The sequence below is a fragment of the Podarcis erhardii genome (genome assembly GCF_964252035.2).
Source record: "Podarcis erhardii genome assembly, chromosome: 5".
Lineage (NCBI taxonomy): Eukaryota > Metazoa > Chordata > Lepidosauria > Squamata > Lacertidae > Podarcis > Podarcis erhardii.
The window spans coordinates 18,594,050-18,617,101 of NC_138509.1; the positions used below are offsets into that span (position 1 = coordinate 18,594,050).

At 41.8% G+C, this 23,052-nt stretch overlaps 2 long non-coding RNA genes across 2 annotated transcripts in view; one reads left to right on the forward strand and one right to left on the reverse strand.

Moving 5' to 3' along the window:
• The window catches only part of LOC309343210, a 39,193-nt gene extending 34,111 nt beyond the window's left edge, over positions 1-5,082 (forward strand). Inside the window, exon 4 of the long non-coding RNA XR_014157187.1 lies at positions 4,985-5,082. This is a non-coding gene — a long non-coding RNA (uncharacterized lncRNA). The remainder of the gene's footprint in view (positions 1-4,984) is intronic.
• Positions 5,083-14,625: 9,543 nt separating this feature from the next.
• On the reverse strand, positions 14,626-17,539 carry LOC309343220. Its single transcript, XR_014157198.1, has 2 exons — positions 17,489-17,539; positions 14,626-14,859 (listed from the first exon to the last, which is right to left on the reverse strand). It is a non-coding gene; the product is annotated as an uncharacterized lncRNA (long non-coding RNA).
• Positions 17,540-23,052: the final 5,513 nt, after the last annotated feature.

The window sequence follows — 23,052 nt, forward strand, 5'->3', positions numbered from 1 at the left end:
TATAACAAGCGCAGGTTGAAGACCTCAAGCTTAATGCCTCACCATAGGTTATGGGGCTGCCTGGCCAGATAATAATAACAACAACAACAACAACAACAACAACAACAACAACAACAACAACAATAATTTATTATTTGTACCTCGCCCATCTGGCTGGGTTTCCCCAGCCACTCTGGGCGGCTTCCACAAAGACCAAAAATACACTAAGATGTCACACATTAAAAACTTCCCTGAACAGGGCTGCCTTAAGATGTCTTCTGAATGTCAGGTAGTTGTTTATCTCTTTGACATCTGATGGGAGGGCATTCCACAGGGTGGGCACCGCTACTGAGAAGGCCCTCTGCCTGGTTCCCTGTAGCTTTGCTTCTCGCAATGAGGGAACCGCCAGAAGGCCCTCGGCGCTGGATCTCAGCGTCCGGGCAGAACGATGGGGGTGAAGATGCTCCTTCAGGTATACTAGGCCGAGGCCGTTTAGGGCTTTAAAGGTCAGCACCAACACTTTGAATTGTGCTCGGAAATGTACTGGGAGCCAATGTAGGTCTTTCAAGACTGGTGTTATGTGGTCTCGGCAGCCGCCCCCAGTCACCAGTCTAGCTGCCGCATTCTGGATTAGTTGTAGTTTCCGGGTCACCTTCAAAGGTAGCCCCACCTTCAAAGGTAGAGTGCATTGCAGTAGTCCAAGCGGGAGATAACTAGAGCATGCACCACTCTGGTGAGACAGTCCGCGGGCAGGTAGGGTCTCAGCCTGCGTACCACGTGGAGCTGGTAGACAGCTGTCCTGGATACAGAATTAACCTGCACCTCCATGGACAGCTGTGAGTCCAAAATTACTCCCAGGCTTCACACCTGGTCCTTCAGGGGCACAGTTACCCCATTCAGGACCAGGGAGTCCTCCACACCAGCCCACCCCCTGTCCCCCCAAAACAGTACTTCTGTCTTGTCAGGATTCAACCTCAATCCATTAGCCGCCATCCATCCTCCAACCCCTTCCAGACACTCACACAGGACCTTCACCGCCTTCACTGGTTCTGATTTGAAAGAGAGGTAGAGCTGGGTATCATCTGCATATTGATGGGCACCCAGATAGATGCAATATGACAATGCCGTGGGAACTGCTTCGTACCATGGGCCCGAAACAGATGAGGGGCACCACTGACTCTCCTGCCTAGATTTATCTGATCCTGGAATAAAATGTCTAACATTTTGCAGCAGCTGAATTACATATTCTCTCCACCCAGTTAGAGGTAATGAGGACAGATCCATGTGTTTAATCATGGAAGTGACCCACGGCGGAAGGGCCATGGCTTAGGGGCAGAGTATGTGCTATGGATGCAAAAGGTCACAGGTCCAACCCCTGGCTGGAAAAGACCCCTCTCTGAAACCCCAGAGATCCACTACCAGTCAATTGTCAGGGGCTGGCTGGACGCAGAGGAATGGTGGAAGGAACCAGCTGGGGAACTCCCAAGGGAAACAAGCTCAGAGCCTGGGGATTGGTGGTGGGACAATGATGAGTGGTCAGCAGGAGAAGACTGTGAGGAGAATGGGAGGAGGGAGGCCAAGAGGCAGAGATAAGTCAAGCTGATGCAGAGTCATGGGTGTGTCTCCCCCTCCTGCTACAATAAGTTCCCATCCCCCCTTGTCTCCCAGAACCAGAAGAGGCATGAAAAGGGCAGAGGAGAGATTGGCTTCAGGCAGGCACAGTCTCCAATTGCTTGGGAAAAGCCCTGGAGAGGAGGGGGACTTAGACAGCTGTGGGGACTCAGTCTCAGCAACTGATGCATGGGGCAAAACCTACCAGGGATGAGCTGCTGTGCTCATTTGGTAGGCCTAACACTCTGCCAAGTTTGTGCAGATCTTGTTCATGCTAATAAAGAGTTAACTCGAACTTGAAAGGTGTGATTTACGGCCAGCTCGCTCCTGTCGTCAGTATAGCCAGCATCGAATCAGATGGACCAATGGACTGACACTTTAAAACTCCATTTCCTGCACTTCGTTTAGAAAATGGTGGTGGGGATTTGATTTCAAGAACAAACGAGGTGAGCAGAGCAGGGAACGAAAAGGAATGCTAAACCTTCCCAGCAATGTGCCCCTTGACACGACTTTTCCCTCAGCCAAACTCCGATGCAAGAAGCAAGCCCTGCTTGCAGAAAAACATTTGGGGAGAGAGGCAACATGGGGTGAATGGTTTAGCACTATTTGCTATCACACCCACTTTGCCCTTAAAATTGGAACAATCCTTCACCTTGCATTTGACTGGGGCAAAAGGATCTGCTACAGTCATGTCTAGCTTGGCCCTCAGTCAAAGCAGTCAGATTGCTTGGTTTCCTTTAGGGGTTAAACTATATTGTACATAAAAGGCATAGTTGCCTTTCATATTTCTGTTTGGTGGTTGTTTTAGAAAACACAACTGTAGTGTGTGTGTGTGTGTGTGTGTGTGTGAGAGAGAGAGAGAGAGAGAGAGAGAGAGAGAGAGATTAGGACTGAAATCATGGTGCTCAGTGAGTGTTTTTTCCTAACCTTTCCCCCTTATGCTGATGAAAATCACCAAACAAAACTATTTCCCGTCTTGATTTTTTATATTGAATGGGAGCAGACAGAGAAATAAGCAACCAAAACATGGCTCTGACGTTGCATAATGAGTTGTTTGCTTTGTTCATCCACACACCATGTGTATGACAGGAATAATTTTCTGTTTTCTAACAAAGTTCTATCCCATCCAAATTCTCTTGGCTTCTACCTCCCGCCATCTGGCAGAGGTTTATAGAAAACTCCATCAGGTCCTGAATGCTTGTGCTCTAAGTGGCACTGAGCAGATCAAGGACGGATAGATATCCTGGTGCTGAATTCCTTTATAGCATCCTTCGCCAACCTGGTGCCCTCCAGGATGTTTAGAACTACAACTCCCATCAGCCCACACTTTTGTATTCTGAATGTGTGAAAACAGAAACATGGAGGGTTGTTTCACACGTTGCATTCCATGCTGTGAACAAGGCTATCTGAAGCAAATTTCTTCATAACCAAAAGTGGAACCTCCTTCCAAGACATTCCACGTTAGGGTGTAGCCCAGGTGAGCCTGAATCCAGCCAACATAGCTGTCTGTTCCAGGATATACCAGGCAATACCAAATCCTTGTAGCAAATTTGCATAGGTACAGGACTGCCATGAAAATGTGGGAAGACCCATGTCTTATTCATGGGTCTTCCCACATTGCTGTAGTGATATTTAAAGACTTTCAAGCACAGCCCTTTTGAAATCTTAACTGCATCCACATAAAGGGTGATTGGGATTATGCTGGTTGCCCACCCCTGTATATCAACTGTACATTCAGCTGATGAGGTACCAGTTGATCAGGAGAAATAGCAGAGATGGGTCCAACACAGAAGCTAACACCAAAAGCTAACACAACAGAACTTTTCCCAACTCCCCTCTTGCTTTATTGAAACCACTTTTCCCATCAACGTGCTGCCCTCACTTGCTCTGCTCAAACTTCGGCCATAATTTAAAACCACTCTTTTCTTCCCATTGTCTCTCTCCGCTTGATCTTAAAAAACCCCCACCATTTCCCTGCCAGTGTTTCTGCATTTTGGTTTGATCAATTCAAACTTCTACCATTAGAATTTTAGCATTAGCTGTTTTTGCAGCTGCATCACACTGTCGACTCATGCTAAGCTTGTGGTCTGCTACGACCCTAGATGCTTTTCACATGTACTACTGGCAATCCAGGTGTCTGGCATCTTATATTTGTGCAAAAAGCTGTCGAAAGCAGTGGATGGGTGATGTTTTATGTATGGCAGAGGGGCGAGCATTCCACAGTGCAGGGGTAATGGCAGGAAATGTGCATTTTCAAGTCAACCTCCCCATTTTGTGATATTCTGTAGGCTTCGGTGCTGCGAGTAAAATTTTCCCACAGGCACTATATGCTCCATCTAGGAAAGATAAATAACCAGGCGTGCCACCCCCCCAAAAAAAAAACCAAATGCAAAATGGGATAGTGGTTCCTTTGGCCTGTAGCTATCTTCTCTGGGAAGAGAGAGATGGAGGCTGTATCTGCAGCCCTGGCCTCAGGGTTCTGTGTGGCCAGGTTTGGCCTAATGGGGAGCCACAGACCAAAAGAGGTTGAAGATTACTGGTCAAGGTTGAGGGTGGTTTTAGCTTCTGCCATGAGCTCTCCGAAATCAGCAAGCACAGAGGCTCCTGAAGATGAGTGTAGCTGGTTTCACATGCTGGCAGACTGAGTGTTTATTTTACCCTGCCTGTAATGAACTCCATTCGCCTGCACTTCCTGCATTTTTAAAATCACATCAATATGGTTGCTGTTTCCTTTTGAAAACTGAGTGTTACAGAGTCACAAGGTCAAATTTTGATCAGTCTTGTTCTCGTAGAAACTGCACAAGTAGATGTCAAAGGAACAACTCCAAGTTTATAAAGAAGTCTCCCCAGGGTTTTCCCCCACTCTGCAGATTGCTGGCATCCTGAACTCATTTGTTCCTTTACTACTTAACCATAAAGGGTTTAGTCTTTCAAGGTGCTGTTTGCATCCGGTGAATGACATAAGTATGTATGAATTTTAAGCATGAGGAGGTCCGTGGAAGTTCATTTTCTCAAAGCTTAAGCATTTGCTTTATCCTTTACTGAGATGAGGAATTGAGTTTTAATTTGTACCAGAATGAGCTCCAAAAACATTGCATCAGTTTTTCAGTAATTCTGAGATCTCAGGAATTATTTGCTAAAAATTATTCCAGCCCCTCCATCTCTTTTCTTGGATTCCCTTTTCTTGAAGAACTGAAACAGGAACAATGTAGAGGAATTACAGTATATACAGAGAGGGAAAATGTGCAGTCATATAAGGAAGCAGTTCTCTGAGAACTCCCAGGGTCCTACTATGGTAACTGAACGAGATGTTGTCTCTGCAAGTGTCTGGCTGTAGCTGAAGCCTTACTGCAACACAGTGAGCCCCACCTTATTTTGGAATCTTTTTCTGCAGAGGGCTGAGGCGACAAGAGTACCGTGAACCAGAGGAGAGTGACAAGACTGTGTTCTTCAGTCGGGATGGTCTTCAAGTTAGTTCTGGAAGACTTTTCTTTTTTAAAAAAAAAATATATTTATTTTGATTTTATATAATAAAACAAATATTACAATCAAACAAAACAGAAAAGAAATACAATAAAAAGCAACATAATCCAACAGAACTAAAAAACACAGTAAAAAGCATATGACAGAAAAAATAAGAAAAAAACAGAAAATAAAGAAAATTAGTTTTTGGATTTTCATCTTTATAACCCTCTTTCCTGACTTCCTCGCGTCTCCCTTTCCTGCGTTCCCCTTTACACAATCAAATTCAGCAGCTCCTTACCCTCTTTCAAATCTTAATCAATATTATACATTTTAACCTATTATGTCTTCGATTTTCCCTTTATTTTTAAATCCGTTTTTACATGTTCTTTATAACTTAATCCCTTATATCATTTTGTTTAATTTTGACATAATATTACTCTGGCCTTTACACCCTTTTCTTTTAAAACATTTTTGCATTTTTCTTTTTACCATGTCACTAATGCCATATTATCTTTATATCCAACATGATTTTAACATTCAAACATTTTACAATGTTTTGGTAGGTATTCTTTGAACTTCTTCCAGTCCTCTTCCACAGACTCTTCTCCCAGGTCTCGGATTCTGCCAGTCATTTCTGCCAATTCCATATAGTCTATCACTTGCATCCGCCATTCTTCCAGGGTGGGCAAATCTTGTGTCTTCCAATACTTTGTGATGAGTATTCTTGCTGCAGTTGTTGCATACATAAAGAATGTTCTATCTTTCTTTGGCACCAATTGGCTGACAATGCCCAGAAGGAAGGCCTCTGGTTTCTTAGGTACAGTATATTTAAATACCTTCTTTAGTTCGTTATAGATCATTTCCCAAAAAGCCTTAACCTTTGGGCATGACCACCAAAGGTGAAAGAATGTTCCCTCAGTTTCTTTACATTTCCAACATTTGTTGTCAGGCAGGTGATAAATTTTTGCAAGCTTGACTGGGGTCATGTACCACCTATACATCATTTTCATAACATTTTCTCTTAAGGCATTACATGCCGTAAACTTCATATCAGTGGTCCACAACTTTTCCCAGTCAGCAAACATAATGTTATGACCAATGTCCTGTGTCCATTTAATCATAGCTGATTTAACTGTTTCATCCTGTGTATTCCATTTTAGCAGCAAGTTGTACATTCTCGAAAGTATCTTAGTTTTAGGTTCTAACAATTCTGTTTCTAATTTCGATTTTTCCACCTGGAAGCCAATTTTTTTATCCAAGTTAAAGGCCTCTCTAATTTGATAGTAATGTAACCAATCTCGCACTTTATCCTTTAATTTCTCAAAACTCTGCAATCTCAATGTGTCTTGATCTTGTTCTAATATCTCCCAATATTTCGGCCACTTGGCCTCCATATTGAGTTTTTTCAAAGCCTTAGCCTCCATAGGTGATAGCCACCTTGGGGTCTTGTTTTCCAATAGGTCCTTATATCTTGTCCAGACATTAAACACAGCTTTCCTGACAATATGGTTTTTGAATGCTCTATTAGCTTTTACCTTGTCATACCACAAATATGCATGCCACCCAAAAGCATTATTGAACCCTTCCAAGTCCAAAATGTCAGTGTTCTCAAGAAGTAGCCAATCTTTCAACCAGCAGAATGCTGCTGATTCATAGTACAACTTCATGTCTGGCAGGGCAAACCCCCCTCTTTCTTTAGCATCAGTCAATATTTTAAATTTTATTCGGGGCTTTTTGCCCTGCCAGACAAATTTAGAGATATCTCTTTGCCACCTCTTGAAACAATCCATCTTGTCCACAATCTGTAAAGTTTGGAACAAAAACAACATTTTTGGCAATACATTCATCTTTATAGCAGCGATCCGGCCCAACCAGGAAAGCTTCAATTTTGACCAAATTTCTAGATCTTTCTTGACTTCTATCCAGCATTTCTCATAGTTATCTTTAAATAAATTCAAATTTTTAGCCGTCATGTTAATCCCTAGGTATTTCACTTTCTTAACCACAGTTAAATCTGTCTCCTTCTGAAACCTTTCTTTTTCCATTATTGTCAAATTTTTCTCTAAAACCTTAGTTTTTTGTTTGTTCAATTTAAATCCTGCCACATGACCAAATTCTTGAATCAATTCTAACACCCTTTTCGTACTAGATTCTGGCTCCTGTAATGTCAACACCAAGTCATCTGCAAAAGCCTTAAGTTTATATTGTTTAGCTCCGACCTTAATTCCTTGGATCAGCTGATCCCTTCTAATCATGTTCAAAAGCACCTCCAGGACCGAAATAAATAACAATGGAGAGATAGGGCATCCCTGTCATGTTCCTTTTTCTATTCTAAACTCTTCTGACACCACATTATTAACTATCAATTTTGCTTTTTGTTCTGAATAAATTGCTTCTATACCATTTTCAAACCCCCGTCCCACTCCCATTCCCTTAAGATTTTTCTTCATAAAATTCCAAGAAATATTGTCAAAGGCCTTCTCCGCATCAATAAAAATTAAAACTGCTTCTGTATTAATATTCGTTTGCAATAACTCCAAAATGTCAATAATGTTCCTTGTATTATCAGAAAGATGTCTGCCTGGAAGAAAGCCTGCCTGATCTTTATGTATCACTTCATTTAAAACTCTTTTTAATCTGTTAGCTAAAATATCTGCAAAAATTTTGTAATCCACATTTAAAAGGGATATGGGACGGTAGTTCTTAAGTTGTGTCTTTTCAAATTCAGATTTTGGTATTAGTGTGATGAAAGCTTCTTTCAGTTCTGGAAGACTTTTCTCCCAAGAATAGTGTCGGAGCCTCATTGTCGTTTGAGCGTGTCTGTGGTCTCAGAGTAATGGACATTTCATGGCAACGAGCCCAGGTTTGCTCATACACTCAGTAAACACACCATAGCCAACATCAAATCTTTGATCAGGAGATATGAGAGCCATCTTCAAATACAGTGGTACCTCAGGTTACATACGCTTCCGGTTACAGACTCCGCTAACCCAGAAATAGTGCTTCAGGTTAAGAACTTTGCTTCAGGATGAGAACAGAAATTGTGCTCTGGCGGCACGGCAGCAGCAGGAGGCCCCATTAGCTAAAGTGGTGCTTCAGGTTAAGAACAGTTTCAGGTTAAGTACGGACCTCCGGAACGAATTAAGTATTTAACCTGAGGTACCACTGTACCTAAAAGGGTGTCACATGGAAGATGGAGCAAGCTTGCTTTTTTTGTGCTCTGGAGGGTAGGACCCTTAATGAGTGACAGCCCTTTAAATGTTTGAAGACAGTTATATCTCCTCTCAGTGTCCTCTTTACCAGGCTAAACATACCCAACTCTCTCAACTGTTCCTCATGAGGCTTGGTTTCCAGATCCTTGATCATCCTGATCACCCTCCTCTGCACACATTCTGGCTTGTCAATATCCTTCGTAAATTGTGGTGCCCAGAACTGGACATAGTATTCCAGGTGTGGTCTGACCAAGACAGAACAGAGCAGTACCATTATTTCCCTTGATCTGGACACTAGACCTCTGTTGGTGCAGCCTAGAATAGATACTGAATGTGTGCTACCAGATTTTGTGTAGTATATGTTTAAACATCAGGGCAGCTGAAAACAACTAAAATGCTTGAGTCCTTGTGGGTTTGTGTGTGTGTCCTGATTAATAACTGCCATGCAGTTAACTATCCACAATTTTATTTGGAAACAGAGGCCTGTAGCTTCTGTCCTTCAAATGCTGCAGTTTCTCTCCAAACTATTCTGAGCTGAAAGCATCTCGCTGATCTCCCCAACTAATGAGATGAATTGATTTGCTGTATAATTCTGTGCCAATGAGTTCATTTACACCTAGCACCGTGTGTGGAAACATCATTATGAGGGGGAAGCAAGCTTTTTGTAGCCAGTCTCTTCCCTACGAAAGCATTCAATTGTATCATTTTTGCCTGTTGGCAACGACTACTGTGTGTGTGAAAGGTAATGCCCAGTGATTTTAATCACTTATTATTCTTACATAAATTACTGGCCTGGGTGACATATACTTTTATTGTGCTTAATTGATTTCAGCATTGAGCAAAGCAATCATTTGGAGCAGAATGTCATGGTTTCAAAAAGAAATAGCCACTGTTTAGGTGCCAAGGAATGGCCAGGCTGTTGCTGTTGCAGTTGCTTTGGCCAGCTGGTAAAGTAGCTTGCAGAATGTTTGTTTTCCCCACTTTATTTCTGCATTTCCAGGAATTTTGGATTTGTGTTCTTAGGTGAAAGGGGAGTTTTTTCCCTATTCAGCAGAGAAGATGCAAACCTGGTAAATTCGGCACCATTTGTAGATGTAAGTTGTTTCACCGTATACCAGTACTGGGTTTGGGGCAGTAAACTTGATGTAAGAGGGTAGAACATGGACCATTTCTGACCTGGCTGGTACCCCTTTTTCCTGAGCAAAGTTTTGGATTTCAAAACTTTTACCTTTAAAGAAATTCATACACAAAACATACATAAAACAAAGTTAGTGGGCATATTGATCTCAGATGCTCAGTAGAGAGACTGCTTGGCTTCCCCAGCTTCAATTAAAACCTAGGGAAAGACATAATGAGGTAATTCCTGCAATGGGTTTTTTTCAGATTAGGCAGCTGGGAAGGCTGCAGAATGCTCCACAGATGCTTAATGGGGGGAAAACACCCCTCAGCCACCTCACAATTATATGGTAAACTGAGTCCTACACCCACTGAAATTTTAAAACATCCAAAGAATGAGGAAGACGAATGAAAGCTTCTTTCTAAGGAACAAACACTTTTGAGAAATTGCAGGATACGTTTCAACATATCACTTTACTTACATAGAACCATTCATCAGAATTAAGAATTCTGCATAGCTCAAAAAACACATGGTGCATTGTCTATAAAAGTGTTCAGATAACATATAAATGGCATAATCCAAAGCAAAAAACAAAACAAAACCCTATCCCATTGAAATCCATGGTGCTTAATGTTAAAGTGCTTTATGTTAAGTGCTTAATGTTAGATGGGTTGCTCTGAGTTGATAATTAGCTGTTGTTCTCTGCTCTTTACATGTGAGTGTTTAACCTAAAATCACTGAGGGTATTCAATTGTAAAACTCCATCTTGAAGGAAGTTGCCTCTTTAAGTCTTTCTCTGGACGCCACAGAGACAACAAAGGATGTGATAATGGCTCTCCAGGATGCAGGTTGGAATGACAGAGAGATAACAGTTTTGATTTCTGGAAGAAGTAAACTTATTTCTTGTAAGATGCTGAGCCTGTGCTGGACATGCACAAGATACGGTATGGAATTTTTTTGAGGAATCTTTTATTGTTTTTGCTCTGTTTTGAAGTAAGTTATGCAAGTAAAGTTTTGAACAATACTTATTGGTCTGGGCAATGTTTTATTTCAAAAAGAGTCGGTTTTTATGCATCCAGTTGCTTCAGGCTGCACAATATTAATATCTGCAATACTCTTGCCTGGGAGTCAGCTCTGTTTACTTACTGGGGCTCTTTAAAGCTGGTAGCCACCAAGTTGCTTTTCCCTGAGTGCCGCATTATAAGGAACATTTTAGGTAAAAGCGGCATTCTTCACTGAGAAGGACTCCCATTTTTGTTTCCCTCCAAATGCCCTTCAGTATGGAATGTTCTTAGCAATCTAAAATGGCAGCCACTAACCAGATACACAACAGCTCTCATGTTGAATGAGCACACAAGATGGAGGGTGAGCTTTCACTCAGCCTTAGAAGCAAATACGAAGGGCTTTTACTGGAAGGACTGCCAATTATGCTAGCCCTATGGCCACTATCTAAAGAAACCATGTTGCATATAGGGCCTTCTTTTATGAGCAGGGAGGTTTGCCTCATTTTATATGTTTTTGTATGTTTTGTGGCATTTTATGCATTGTGACTAGCTGTTCTTTTTATTCATTATATTTTAGTAATAATTTCTTGTAACTGATGTGTAAACTGTTTAATTATTTAATATTTAATTTTACTGTTTACTATTATATTCTAATGGGTTATTGAATATTGCTTTATTTGATATAAGTGTTTATTTTAAAGCTTTTGTGACTATTGCATATTCGATCAGATTGTTATTATGCATGTGATCTCTGCTGTCTATTCTGTTGCTCTTTCAGCTTGTAAGCTGCCTTGTGCATAGTAATATAGGAAGGCAGTATACAAATTAAAAGTGAAATGAAATAAAATTTTCTCTGTGTATGCTGAAAATTCCTTTCTCAAAGGGGAACGAGGAATCCCCTGAATGCCGTGAGCTCTGGACTGGGGTCCACCAGAACGCCTTTTGAGATTGTTGGGGTACTAAAACACTTCATATGATGGGGTGTAAAATAATGAAGATAATTACAAATAAGGAACACTTTCTCCCTCTTCCTGCCTCATCCACTCAAGGCTTAGTTCTTCTGTCCTTATGAGTGCTGAAAGAGTAATTTGGAAGGGGGGGGGGAGAGGCTATTGTAGTGAAACGTAGGCTGCAAATGATTGGAAGCTGTAATAGCATTCCTGGTATCTACCTGGCAATTTTATATAATCAGATGCCTCCTTTATTTAGCGGTTTGTTAAATCGCCGGTTATAGATTTTTAAATGTGTTGCTGTATTTCCGAGGACTTCCAAAGCTCGCCCTTCTGGCCTCGTGATTGCAATAGATGGCTGGGAAGGGCATTCCATCCTTTACTGCCTGTTTTTAACCCTTGCCATTTAAAACATTTAGGTGGGGGGAAGAGAAGGTGTGGGAATGAGACTCCTATTTTAGTGAGATTAAGCCATTAAAAAAGAGGCTTCCGTGATGATTCTGTTGCAGTTAAAAGGCTTAATGGAGATGCTGTGACTGCAGCAGGAGCAGGAGCCTTGGAGAGAGACTTGTGGACTTTTGTCCGTTATGGAAATAGGAGCTTTTGCAGGGTCTAATCCTGTGGTGTTATTGTGCCATTTCAGATTTGTGCTGCATAGGGTGAATTTTCAAAACAGAGTTGAGCTGAATGTTCAGGAACAGGCATTTTGAGCTCAAAAGGTAGGACTAACCCAGGGGTTGGCAACCTAAGGCCCAGGAGCCAGATGCGGCCCAATCACCTTCTCAACCTGGCCCGCAGACGGTCTGGAAATCAGCATGTTTTTACATGAGTAGAATGTGTCCTTTTATTTAAAATGCATCTCTGGGTTATTTGTGGGGTCTGCCTGGTGTTTTTACATGAGCAGAATGTGCCCTTTTATTTAAAATGCACCTCTGGGTTATTTGTGGGGCCTGCCTGGTGTTTTTACATGAGTAGAATGTGTCCTTTTATTTAAAATGCATCTCTGGGTTATTTGTGGGGCCTGCCTGGTGTTTTTACATGAGTAGAATGTGTGCTTTTATTTAAAATGAATCTCTGGGTTTATTTGTGGGGCATAGGAATTCGTTCATTTTTTTCCTTCAAAATATAGTCTGGCCCACCACATGGTCTGAGGGACCGTGGACCGGCGCACAGCTAAAAAAGCTGGACTAACCCCCTCAGGGGAAAAAAAATCATTCAGCTTGTTTAATCTCAGGGTTGTGGGCTTGAGCAAAAGCATAGGAGTCAACAGCTAGGGGTTAGGGCCTCTCCGGCCCCCGTATAGTTTTTTGGAGGGGGCTGCTACCCTGGTGGATGGGCATTGCCATTCAAATGGTGAGCGTGCACTGCATCATGTGATTGATTACTTGAGCACCCCCTCACACACAATATTTTATTCAATACTGCACCCCTGAGCGAAAGATTCTTGCATTGCCAAGTGGCTGGACTAGATGACCCCATTTTCCCTTCCAGCTCTACAGTTCTGTGATTTCTTCAACCTGTTTTTGTGTGTTGGTGGAAACAGTGACTTGCACTCCCAGACATTAACAGGTGCCTTTTTTGCTTTCCTCACCTGCGCCAAAATGAAGGGAGGCAGCATTGCTGTCACCAGGTTTAGCAGCAGGACCCCCAACACAAATGTCACCTCCTCAGACGTCTGCATACTCAGCGAAGGATTGAAGGGACAACTCTCAGTTGGACACTCTCAGTTGCTATTTGAGAACTCTCTTTGCGTAGCAGGACCATTCTGACGCTCAAAATGGGCATCAGAGTTTGCTCTAAGTAATGTCTGGCGATTTGACATGTGTGACACAAACACACATACACACACATGCACACACATGAGTGATAGAGAAATTTTGCTGCTCTTCTATAAGTTCCTTTTATTTGAACTTCCTTTGACATTCCTTCAGGTAATTCATCTAAATAGCACCCCTCCACATTCTCTTCCATTTTTTTTGCCTTAGTTAAATTCCATTTATCTCTCTCGCTTGCTCACGGGTACGCTCTCTCTTTAGTGGAAGCCGGTTAGATTAATTTAGGCTGCATATGCACTTGGCCGCTTGCAGCACAAAAAGGTAGCTTTTTCCATCTGTGCTTGTCCTCAACATGCGGCTTTCAATCTAGATTGATTCTAGATCCTGCTCATTGGCAAAGGTGGGTGCGGTGACTTGATATGCATTTGAAACCCTCCCCTTGGTTGTGTTATCCATGCCTTTTCCTCCCTGCACATGCCTTGGGTGAATGAAAAAGGAAGCGATGATTGCGACCTTAATATACACCCACCCACAACACCATTGGGCACACGTGGATACACTGCTCCTTTCCGGGACTGCTTGCATCTGTTTTCAAATAGACACACTGTGGGGTAATGTAGAATCAATCTGCAACGAGCTTTTATTTTTAGAACGGAGCTGGTTTCTCAAGAACTGCTTTTCAGGGGCCAAAAATATGCTGGGATCTAGATTGTGTGTGGACAAGATAGAAAAAACAAGTACACAGTCTTCCACTGGAAGAATTCTAGAATACAAAGGTCATATGTACACAGCCTTAGGGTCATGCCTTGTATGTCAGTAGTATGCACACAGAATCTCTTTATCACAATTGTAGTCTACCCTTCCTATAAAGAGCTAACAGAACCGCCATGCCTTATTTCCAGTTCACCCTCACAGTGACCCTGGGAGTCAGGTTAGACTGAGACATGGTGGTTGGCTCAAGGTCATCCACTGAGTTACAAAGCGATTTGAAGCCTGTTGTTTCTGCTCCAACAGAGCAGAAATCAATATTCACAGATATCCAAAACTTTCTAGCATGTGCAACTGAATGTGAAATTTTGAATTCATTGTTCAGATTCACATTTAGAATATGAAATTTTAACAAAACTTTGAGTGCTTTGATATCTGTTTTTGCAGCATCCAGCTTGAGGTCCCAGAAGCTGTCAAATACTAAATACCATTGTGTGTTATCAACTCCTGCCTGATACTAATACCATTCCATGTTCATTTTTAAAATATTAAATACTTCTTCCTGCCAATCATCAAATGCTGTCAACCACTAAATGTCATTAAATACCAGTTCCCATATATAGTTGGGTACCAAGCAAATATCATCTATCAAATGCTGTCAGATACTAGTACCATTTCTTGCCAACTGTAAAATACTATCAGATATCAGGTACTCAAATATCATGGGGTATTTTAAAGAATAATATTAAATAATAATGACAAAGAGATAAAATTATAGGATGAATAAAGAAAACAAAATACCTGTTTTCGAACGTATCCATTGATGAAAATTTCGGTTTTCGAACGGCATAAACCCAGAAGTATATGCTTCAGTTTTCAAAAATGTATCGGAAGTCGAACATGCCACACAGCTTCCATATTGAGTTTTCCGTATTGAGTTTTTCGTTTTGAGGCTTCTGTACTGAGTTTTCGGTTTTCAAACATTTCAGAACTCGAACAGTCTTCCGGAACAGATTACCTTCAAATACTGAGGTACCACTGTAAAGATAAAGGAAAAAATACAAATACAAACATTTTCAAAGTCCATGATAAGAATACCAGATGTTGATGCACAGACGTTCAGACTATTTCAAATCGTAGATTCCTGCAATGCAGGAATCTGAACAAAAACATTTGGTATCCAAATTTTCAAAGGAAATCTCTGAAGTGAAATTGTTTCAGGTGTAGTTCAATAACTTTTCTACTACATATTATGTCAGTGTTATATGAATGGCACTGCTACATTTTGCAATAGGTTCTAGCTCAGTTGGTAGAGCATGAGACTCTTAATTTCAGGGTCCTGTGTTTGAGTCCTACATTGGGCAAAAGATTCCTGCATTGCAGGGGGTTGGACTAGATGACCCTTCCAACTCTACAATTCTATGATACTATGAAATATAAAGGACAGAAAGGGGGGGTGTCACATTGTTTCTCACCTAGCAGCTAGATGTAACTTGCTCATGAATCATGTTTAGGTAACCAACATTGTTTAATTACCACAGTTTGTGTGGGCAAGTTTGCTTTGGGTGTTTGTCTTTGGCAGTGTAAAATAGAGGCTCCAAAATGAAGCCATCGGTGCAACAAGCCCACAGGTCTGCTTCTCCTTTTGCATAGTTACAAGCATCCTTTTAGACTCTGCTGAAAGACAAAGTACCCGGAGATGTTTTTAAGTAGCTGGCTCTTTAATGTCTCCCAACCATTTCCTCCTTACTACTGAGAATTACCTTCTGGTGCCTGATAACAATTTCAACAGCAGGCAACCCATCCATATTTTTGTAGATAATTAGCAGAACGGCTATACAGCAGAAGTGGGTCATCCTGTACTTGTTATTCACAGATGGTTCAATATAATGGATTTTGGAAGCGGCATAACAAAAAAAATTGATACCAGTTTCAGAGAGGCAGAAGAGAGCAAAGAAAATCAAGGGGAAATGTTTATGGAGGGTTGTAGCAGGTGCATCTCTAATCGCTTACCAGAGTAAAGGTACGATGTGGTCCAGGTATTTTTGCAGCCCTGCACAATGTAGTGTTAAAATGGACAAGCATCTGTATTGACATCTCTCTCTCTCTCTCTCTCTCTCTCTCTCTCTCTCTCTCTCTCTCTCTCCTTCCCTCTCTCTGCCAGTTTGAAACATTGCCTCTTGCTGTAGCACTACCAGGGGAAAACATAAACACAATGATGAGACCATGCAGATAGCCTTCATCTTCAAGGGGCTACCCGGGATGCTGTTAAGAGGCCAGAAGTAGCTTAGCTCCCATCCCAGAGGTGTACCCAACTGCACTCGTTATTTTCTCCCATGTAAGACCACTGAAACATATATATTCTTTGGATTTCTTATTAACTTGCACCATAAGATCCAGGGCAGCTTACAATCTGAAAATAAAAATAAAAATAAAATAAAATGATTCATAATCAGGAGAATAGGTTCTCTCTCTCTCTCTCTCTCTCTCTCTCTCTCTCTGTGTGTGTGTGTGTGTGTGTGTGAGAGAGAGAGAGAGAGAGAGAGAAGATGCCACACACATCTCTGTGGGAGAGCCAGTGTGGTGTAGTGGTTAAGAGCAGTAGACTTGTAATCTGGTGAACCGGGTTCGTGTCTCCACTCCTTCACATGCAGCTGCTGGGTGACCTTGGGCCAGTCACACTTCTCTGAAGTCTCTCAGCCCCACTCACCTCACAGAGTGTTTGTTGTGGGGAAGGAAGGGAAAGGAGAATGTTAGCCACTTTGAGACTCCTTAAGGTAGTGATAAAATGGGATATCAAATCCAAACTCTTCCTCTTCTTTTTCTTCTTCTGTGGGAAGGAAATTCCACAGCTTAGGGGCTTCCACTCTTGAGGGTAATGGAACTGGCAAGAGGGACCCAATTAGGATCTAAATGTCTGAGAGGGTCTAGTTGTAGGGGCAATCTATCTGGAAGACAATTGTATTTCGAGGAGATAAGTGACCAGACATGGTCAGCTCTTCCTGCTTCTGTTTATTTCCCCTCTATCTCTTGTTCTACTTTTTGATGGCTGAGAGCAGCCTTTAATGTATAATCTGGTGGAAGGAAGAAGCGATAATGCAGGGCGCCTTCTGACCTTCTTTGATGTTAGACATTGTTTGGAGGAACGTGCAGTATTGGAAGAGGGGCTAGCTAATTAATAATCTGCACTAGCTAGTTGGGCAAGGCACGTAGGCTAACAATTTAGCTCTCTATAAATCAAATGGTTTTGGGGCATAGCTCTCAGAAGCTCGTGCAACCTGAGACTATCTCGGGGTCACTTCACCACTTCTTGAGGACTTCCCAGTGGCAGATTGAGGTGCTTGCTTGGCAATTTATATAATGCTTGCTGTTTAGAATAAAATCTTTAATCTTCTTACTCACTTGTGTTTGTATTGCTTCTGAATCTCATTAAAAGAACCACCTTGCATTTGGCAAGATGCTAGCGAAGGAGATGGTCTTTCATAAGTGAACGGCATAATGCTTGGCCTCTCTCTCTTCTGGGCCTCAACCACCACCACCCACCACCTAATAGCCTAGCCCTTAGCAACAGGAATCCACAGGGGATTGTGACGCAACACACCCATCGGGTATACAGTATACAAACCTTCTCTTCAAGCACAGACACACAAACACACACAACTCTAACCTGGCTTGCTTCTGAGTTCTGAGATGGACATATACCCTGCAAGTGTGCTTTAAATAGGCCTGAGATGAGAATGGGGATAGGGGTAACAGCATGCTGAGGTCACAAAGGCACCAACGGCTGCCTTAAAGGGGATGTGGACAAGGCTGGTTTCAATGGCGGACATTGGGGTCTCAAATTTCAGTGGCACCCTGTGTGGTGCTAATATTTGGTGCTGCCCACCTCTCGCCTTCTACATCATAGTTGTGGCACCTTCTACAGCACCCCCCGGGGCTCTGTACCCAGTGCGAACAAATGAGTCCTTCTCCCCTAAATCCATCTCTCGCTTAGGACAGAGGTCACAGATTCCCTAAAGGCACCTCTCCTCAGCTTCCAAATGGTTTATCTCCCATTTATAGCTAGACAGAGAAAGCAAGGAGAGCATATTATTGAAGAAGATTAATCCCCCCACAATGAAGAGAGGAGAATTCCTATGCTTATACAATAGGTGAATGGGGGATTTCAAGGCTGCTTGCCTCCATGTCTGTATGATTGTGTGTTTGTGTGTGTGTGTGTGTGTGTGTGTGTAGCAAACAGGGTGCTGATGAGTAAACCCAGCGTATGATTCAACACATCTTTAATCTAGTATTGACTTTCTCCTTTGAGATCTCTATAGCAGTATAAAACCAGCACACAAAAAGTAAATACATCTTGAGCTGGGATTCATGTCTGTGGTGGGGGGAGGAGAAGGCCCAAGGGAAGAGAAAGCTCAGTTGGGGCGGGGAGTGAGTCGTTCGTCTCAGGTGAAATCTCTGGTGGGGCATTCATTGTGTGCAAGAGCATTCGCTTGCTGAGAGAGATGGAAAACTAAGATTGACATAAGAAATGAATTCTTTTCTCTCTCCCTTCCAGAGCAAAGCTGAAAGGAATACATGCAGCCAAGTGGAAAAGGGTTGTGTATTTCTCTTTGCCATTTCAGAATGCTAGATTATGGCTCCCTGGCAAATATTGTGTTCACCACGCAGGGAAAGAACATGCTCAGACCTTGATGTGACATTGGAGAAATAAGGAGAGGGGGGATTTAGTCTATTAAAAATAAAGGGTGGGAAGCTACAATGAAAGAAATACTTTGCTGTCCAAGATGAGTTGTCTTGACTAGGTTTCTATTGAATATTTTCTTCTTTTTTCTATTCAGCTCAAAATCACCATATTTTGTGCATCTGAACAAATAACACCCCGTACCCAAAACAACCCCTAAACTTGCTGAACATTTCCAATTAAATGCTTCACAGGGGTTCCTCAGCTTGTGTGTGTGTGTGTGTGTGTGTGTGTGGCACAATTTCCCTCATCTTTCCTCACGCTTATTTTCAGACTCATTGGGATACACTGTTGTTTAATCCATTTAGCTGCATTGACCCTCATCACTTTTGTCTGCAAGCTTCCATGACAGCATCCCCCTCAGACAAAGAATTGTGGTTTCACCTCCACTTTCCGGAAACAGTTGAAGACATTTTTGTTCTGACAGGTTTTCCCAGCTGGAAAACAGGTTTTCCCACTTGTTAGGGTTTTACTCCTGTTCAAAGTGGAATGGGGAGTGGTTATTGGTTGGTTCTTTCCTCCAAGACCGTTTTATCTTCTCCACCACCCATTTTCTTGTAGAACAATGAAACGCCCATGCACTGTGGCTTAGCTGTAGCGAGATGATTCACCTACATATGAACTCAGGTCTGCAGCAAGAAAGCTTCTGGGGAAAGGTGAAGCTTTATAAATATTTGAAATCTTACTGTGAGCACGGGAAGATGTGACACATGTTTTATAATGCAATATCTGCTGCAGCACTATTATTTCAGAGCTTGTCGCCTTTTGTCGACACTCCTCTTGCAATATATGCCATTATTTCAGAGCCAACAGTTAGCACTGTAGCGATGGTTGGGCAATGGGCACTTGCCTTGGACATAGCCTGGGCAGGTGCATGAAATGGGCGCCTTAATATAATGCAATATCTTGGACGTTGTTTTGCAAGAGAAGCGCAGTGGTTCGTGCTTCCCTTTCCTATCTGCTGCACTTTATCCTCTGCCCCAAACTACGTTATTTATCTCCCTCTCCCTGTTTGACTTTCTTCTCCCTCTTTCTGAGGTTCCTTAAATTAATTTTTTGATATCTATTCTGCATATCCAAATTCATTTAATTTACTCATTTAATTATTTACTTTAAACATATACTCTTATGAACTTGCAGGTTATTACGATAATCCTGCCATTGTTTTTATCTGTTTGCAGTTTAACTGTAAATATTCAATAAAGCATTTCCATCCTTTTATAAAAAGTTTGTTATCTTGATTTCATATTCTTCTGGTAAGTGTCGCCATTTCTGCATATTCCATAAGTTTTTGTAGACATTCTTCCTTTGCTGGGTCTTCTGCTTCTTTCCATTTACCCCATTCATTTCAATGCAAAGGAAACACAGTGCTGCAGAAGGGAAGGAGGTTGTAATCAATTGCCTATCATTGGAGACTGAAACACCCGCCATTTCTGTTCCCATTTCCATCAGAATTCTCTTAAAACCCCTACTTGCAATTTGCCAGTGGCCTGAAGGACCTGTACAGTGGTACCTCAGGATAAGTACTTAATTTGTTTTGGAGGTCCGTTCTTAACCTGAAACTGTTCTTAACCTGAAGACCACTTTAGCTAATGGGGCCTCCTGCTGCTGCTGCGCTGCCGGAGCACGATTTCTGTTCTCATCATGAAGCAAAGTTCTTAACCCGAGGTACTATTTCTGGGTTAGCTGGGTTAGTCTGTAACCTGAAGCGTATGTAACCCGAGGATGTGGAACCTCAGGCCTGGGTGCAAAATGGAACTCTCCCCACCCAAGCCAATCTACCTGGGCCTTAGGACCAGGAAAACTGGGACTGGGAGGGAGACTAGATGGAAAATATCTGGGGGCTGGGTGGGGACTGATAGTCCAAAGGTGTGTGTGTGTGGGAATCAAGGGACCTTCCACCCTCCACAAATGTCCCCCCTCTCTCTTTGCGCATATGAGGTAAACATGGGCACAGCAATCTCAGATTTGCAGCTGAATGTCTCGTTTTGCCCTTAGGTGGATACAAAAAATGTAATGTGTGAATTGTCCCTAAGTTGAACCCTGGGATGTTTAAATTTGGATTACTTGACTTGAGTGTATTTAAGTGCATGTTTTTAAAGACTTTGTCTAAATGTGATGCAAATCGGAGCTGATACTTGAGCATCTTCTTTGCCTTAGGTAAAAAAACGAGAATAAATGTGGTAGTTTTAGCTCTAGGGATTCCCTTGATTTGAAAATTCACTGTGCTTGTGATGGGATAGAGATGAAAGAAAACTGGAGACAAAGTTGGGGGAAACAGTTTCTTTTATAGGTAGGGTCTGGTGCCTTTAACAACCGCATGCCCAAAGTTCAATATATAACACTTTTCCCATCACTGCATCTTTATTAGTGCTGTACTGTATTTTTTTTTAGAAGTCAGCATTTTTAGGGGAAAGTTGCCTTTTGAAGGATGCAAGAAGATGCGCTCTCCTGCCTTCTATGATTGTGTGTGTGTGTGTGTGAGAGAGAGAGAGAGAGAGAGAATGAAATGTTCACATTGTTCTCCAAAATGCTGCTGCTTCATTGCCTTATTTTTTTTTAATAATTAATTTTATTAGTATTTTCCACACAACAACAAAAACACACAAGATATCAAAAGATAACAATACACAGCACACAAAACTCAACATTCAAAAACTAAAAAAGACCAAACAAACAAACAAAAGAAAAGAAAAGAAAACAAACAAATCCATATCTTACAAGTTAATATTATAAACACTAAAACAACAAGACATTGACTTCCACCAATCCCACAGCACCTCCCTTATCTCTCATTCTGTCTTCCTGTTTTCCTGTTTTCTTTATCCTCTCTATCCTAACATCTAGATATAAATCCTTCTTTCATGTCCTTTCACTTCACAAGGTTATTCCCATTGTCTTATTTTTTTCATAAAAGGCCTTCACTGCATTAACTCAGCAGGTCTGGAATTATGTAGATGTGATGACATCATAGACCTATGTAGCCAATTAGATTTGATGGTGGTATCTTGGAGGACAAAGGAAGCAGCGTTGCCCATGCTCTCTGACCCAGCCCCATTATTGTTTCTGGAAGCACTTCAATACCTGTACTTAAAAACAAAACAAACCAGAAATTCCCCCAAGGACATAAACTTGCAAGTAGTTCCCAAGAAATGGAGTGGATGGATGGATGCGAAACTCATCCCCGGTTTTGGCTCTGTTTTAATTTGCATCCTGAGAAAAGCTTGATACGATTATTATTTTTAATGCAACTTCATAGGCACTGGAGACCTCGCAGCAAAAATGATAGTAGCTCTTAAAAAAGAGGAAGACTCAATAGTACAGCAGAATGCTAAGAAAACGTGTCTCGCTGCATTCACATTTTCACTTGGCTATTAATCATGGGACTTCCATACTCAAAAGCAATGTATTTATAATTGGACCACATCTCAACAGTATAAACCCCACTTGGAAGGTATCATAGATGCATGTTATTATTGGTGGATGAAACCAGTGGCGTAGCGTGGGTTATCAGCACCCGGGGCAAGGCAAGTAAATTGCGCCCCCTAACCCATGGATTTGCGCCCCCTAACCTGTGGATTTCCCTAACCCCCAGATGTTGCGCCCGGTGCGGCCGGCCCCCCCTGCACCCCCCACGCTACGCCACTGGATGAAACCCTTAGTCTCAAATCATGTTCCAACTGGCAATGAGAGTGACACTATAGGATGCTAATTTTCACACACTTCCTCAACTTCCACCCATGGATTGGGACCTGCTGGATACTTGAGAGTTTCCCTGTTTTTATTTTTAAAGATCCAGGCATACAGTAAAATTGGGAGGTTTCCAGAAGCTGAAATGGGGGAAAGGGCTTCTTTTCAAAAGTGGGATTCCTGCCAAATGAACCTCCTTCTTAGGCTTAAACTATTCCCCACGTTCCATATCACCCGAAACATTTATAAAATGCAGAAAAGGTGAGAGACCATCATGAATAAATAATCTGTAATAGCAGAGATTTCCTGATATGAAAAGAAAAGAATTAAGATGCTCTTGTTTTCAAACAGTACCCTGGCAACTGGGGATTTTTCTAGCTGTGAGCTAGAGAATTACAAATTTTAGACAATGATGTATTGACGAAAACAAACAAAGGCTGAATATCAGAAATACTCCAGGGGCTGACAGAAATCTCAAGAAGGCACTTTCTCTCTCTTTTTTTAAGGTAGTCCAGCTGACAATGACATTTGACGGCATATATTTTCAGTCTTTCGGTAGTGAATTATGAAAACTGTGTAGTTTAAGCCTGGGTGTCTTTAGATACTGCTGTTCAAAAATGGAGAAGAAAGTTTGGGGTGAAAATTGCTCGTAGAACTACAATTTGTATTATTTCCAGAGAAGTAGCTGTGTTAGTCTTTTGGAGCAAAAGCAGGGGGCGTGTCATCTTAAAGATTAAAAATTATTAATAAACATGTAAGTCTGTAAGGTGCCACAAGACTCTTTGGTAATTTTATATTAT